We start from the raw sequence: 4,184 nt of genomic DNA, 5'->3' as shown, positions 1-4,184 counted from the left end.
TGGTCTTTTCTGAAGATTTTTTTTTTTTTTTTGGCAGGGATCAGAGATCGAAGTCAGGTCCTTGCACTTGCGAGACAGACATCAGAACCACTGAGCTAAAACCCCTGGCCCTCTTCCCAGAAGAATTAAAAGCATCACACCACAGCGATATATGCTCACCCACGTTTATAGTGGCACAGTTTGTGATAGCTAAATCATGGAAGCAGCCTAAATGCCCATGAACCCATGAATGGATGAAGAAGATTTTTATATATATGCAATGGAGTACTACTCAGCCATTAAAAGAATGAGCTTGAGACATTTCTAGCTAGATGGATGGACTTCAAGACTGTAGTCTTCTTTTAGTTGTTGTTGTTTTGTTTTTTTGAGACAGGGTCTCACTATGTAGTTGAGACTGACCTGGAACTCGCTACATAGTGAACTCACAGCGATCGTCCTGCCTCAGTCTCCCAAGTGCTGGGATTACAGGTGTGCGCCACGACGCCCGGCAGAAAATGTTTTCTTTCAACAAGACAGTTCACTGCCACAGTACCCAAAGAAGTGTGAGTTTATCTGGATCAGAATGGGCAGCCAGGTGTGTTGGTACACGCCCATCATCCCAGTACTCATTGGGAGGCTGAGGCAGGAGGATTGCCGGGAGTTCAAGGTCAGGCTGGGCTACATAGTAGTTCAAGGTCAGCCAGAACTGCATTGGTAGACCTGTCTTAAAAAACAAAACAAGGGCTGGGGATTTAGCTCAGTGTTTCTGCTGCCTGCCTTCCAAACACAAGGTCCTAACTTCCTGAGCTTGATCCCTGATACACAAACAAACAAACAAACAAAGAATTTTCAAGGACAATGGTTAGGACAAAGAAATGCAGTTAAATTACCACACCGTCTCCTGATTTAATACCCGAAGAGTTTTATTTATGGGGGGAGTCCTATAGGAGGTCAACTATCACAGAAAACGGACTACACTGACAGCCCTTAGGAAAAAAAAATTGAAAATGCAGGTGTAGCAATGTCAGTGACCAAGGCTACCCAGGCAGCCATCCGTTGTACTTGTAAATCTGGAAGCCAGCAGCCACCACTTGGAGGGTCACTTCTATCTATCTCCCAATGTCTCGGTAAATTTAGTATTAAACTATTTATGCAAGTTTTTCTTTTCCAGAAGTGTGTGTACTGAGTATATTTTTTGGTGGACTCTGTAGATACCTAACATAGATAATATAGGGTTACCCACAGAGTTTCAAGAATAATAATGCATTATTGTACTTGTGAAACTATCACTAAGATTGATTGATTTGTGTTTTTTTTGTGTGTGTTTTTTTTTTTTTTTGGTGCTGGGGATCAAACTCAGGACCTTTTACTTTTGAGGCAGGCAGGAACCACTGAGCTAAATCCTTGGTCCCTGATTTTGGTCTTTTGAGAGTCTCACTATGTAGCTCAAGTTGGCTTTAAACTCACTTTATTTGTTTGTTTGTTTGTGTTTTTGAGACAGGGTCTCACTATGTAGTTGAGACTGAACTGGAACTCACTATGTAGCCCAAACTGGTCTCTAATTCACAGAGATCCTCCTGCCTCAGCCTCCCAAGTGCTGGGATTACAGGTGTGCGCCACCACGCCCGGCTTTTAAACTCACTTTATAGCCCTGGATGGCCTCAACCTCACAGCAAACCTCCTGTCTCAGCCTCCTGAGTGCTAGGGTTACAGGTGTGCGACACCACGCCCGACTGACCACTAAGTTTTAGAACTAGAACAACCTCGAAGTCCTCCAAGTACCCTGGGTCCCTTCTGCGACCAGTCATCACTGACACTGAAGCAATTGTATTCAGGAATTCTGTGTTCGGCATTTTCTTTGAAGTTGCACCTATTCTGATGAATTTCTAAATGATACACTCTTAGCTTCACATATTTTTTAATTTATAGAAATGGGACCACAGTGTGTGTGTTCTTCAGTTTTAATTTTTTTGGTGAACACTGAGATTCAGCCACTGGGTAAACACCGCGGACACCGCGGACGTTCACCTCCTGTCACTGCTCACTAGGACTCCGCGACATGAGAACCCGGGGCTGAACACTCTTCTTACTCCTCCTTCTGCTGACAGACAGTTGAGCTCATTTTGTTATAAACAACGCTCCTGTAACATTGTCCTGTACACGAAGCCAGGTGTGCTGGCACTGTGGTAATTCCCACACTCAGGAGGTTGAGGCAGAAGGGTGCCAAGCCTTCGTGATTTATCAAGACCCTGTCTCAAAATTAAGAATAATAATGATAAAAATTCTGAGATGTCGCTCGGTGCAAAAGCCCTGGGTTCATTCTTTAGTGTTACAGAAAACACATCCACCAACAAGCAAACTCCACATCTTCTCTCAAGTTATTTTTTTTTTTTTGAGACAGGGTCTCACTATGTAGTTGAGACTGACCTGGAACTCACTGTGTAGCCCCGGCTGGTCTCGAACTCAGAGCAACCCTCCTGCCTCAGCCTCCCGAGTGCTGGGATTACAGGCATGCCCCACCAAGCCCGGTTTGCTCAAGCAGTTTTTCTTTGAGGAGCTAATTTTTTTTTAAAAGCATAGGGCCAGGGATTTAGATCTGTTGCACCTTGCCTGCCTCACAAGCGCAAGGTCCTGAGTTTGATCCCCGGTAACAACGAAAAAAATGGAGACAGAGAGAGAGATTGAGCCTGTCAAAAAAGTATGGTGAAATATAGAAAACGAAAGTTGTAATTGCAATCATTTTAAGTGTAAAATCTAGGGACATTAAGTACGCTCACATGTAGGACAAACACATCCCACTACAGTTTCACGAGCATTTTCACTACCCTCAGTTGAAATTCCTACCCATTATGAATTTTGTGCTGTTTTGCCTTCTATGTCTATTTTACTTAGCACAGTAGTTTTCAAGATTCACCCATGTGGTAGCACATATAAAGAATTTTATTCCACTTTAAGGTTGAAAAGAAAAAAACTTCTACTGAATTCATGGTAGAGTATAAAAGTATAAACTTTAGAGTATTCAAAGTATAAACCCTAAGGCAAACAGTTGGAATTTTAAACGGTTCTTATTGCCTTAAATTTTTTTTCCCTTCCCATTCCATGCACCGAAAAACGACAAAGTAAAAATGTTCTGTCGTATTTGGCCACGTGAAATGTTTGATTTCACTACATTCTTGCTAACAATTAATCTGAGAAATATTTTCCAAACCCCAACTCTATTTTCATGACCTGCTGGATATTTGTTTCCCCGTAGCCACTGTAAAATTGGTTTGCCTTTTTCTGGGAGTTTATAGTTACCCCGAGAGCCAGGATTTTCAGGGAGCCTCTCCCGTGGCTCTGAGTGGGAAACTTCAGCTCCGAGTGACAAAAGCACAGGTCTTTTCTCAGTCACTGGGGCGGCTGCCTCTGTCCCAGAAGGACGACCCCGAGATAGTTCTGGGCAGGGGACATTCTGCAGAGTTCCTTCTGGACTTGTTACCCCGTGTGGCATCCTGGGCTCACAAAGGGACAAGGCCGGTGACTCTGCTGGCCACCAAGGGCTCCTTTGCCCCCACTTGGGAACAATTCCCAGGCTGTGTAGCTGGCACTGGGCACTAGATTACAGGGCTATTCTGGAAGTGGATTCCCCTGCGGCTGCACTTACGGTATTTTCCTCATGATTATGGTGTTTTTTTGTTTTTGTGTTCACTTTATAAAGGCACTGATAGGGTGAGAGCAATATTTTATCTAACCATACTGACCTACCCTCTGGGGTCTCTAACATTCCTCTTCGCTGTATCTTTTTTTTTTTTTTTTTGGACACCTGTTAACAATTGTGTCAGATTCCCTGAGTGATACATAAGTCTCCTTTCTCAAGGATTTGACCCACAAAATAACTGATAACAAAGTTGCTTTGAAGCAACATTAAGACACAGACAGATGATACAAAGAGGCACAAGAAATGCTGGGTGAACAGGAGCAGGGGAGCGCGGGGGTCCTCCCCGAAGAGGTACCAAGTTTCCAGTTTGGTGCCCCCAGTAGCTCCAATGTCTGTGCGTTCCTCTTCCCAGAAAGGACAGTGGGAAGAAAAGAAGGGAGTGATGGCGGGAAGGCAGGAGGAGGATGAAAGGGGAAGAGAAGCAACAAAGAAAAAGGAGAAATTGAAAAGAGGCTAAAGGTAAAAGGGGAGGAGGAAAGGAATTGAGTGTCGGAGGCAGAAGAAAAAT

Source organism: Fukomys damarensis, unplaced genomic scaffold (genome assembly GCF_012274545.1).
Source record: "Fukomys damarensis isolate Sample0158 unplaced genomic scaffold, DMR_v1.0_HiC HiC_scaffold_13, whole genome shotgun sequence".
NCBI lineage: Eukaryota > Metazoa > Chordata > Mammalia > Rodentia > Bathyergidae > Fukomys > Fukomys damarensis.
This window is presented reverse-complemented; position numbering follows the sequence as displayed.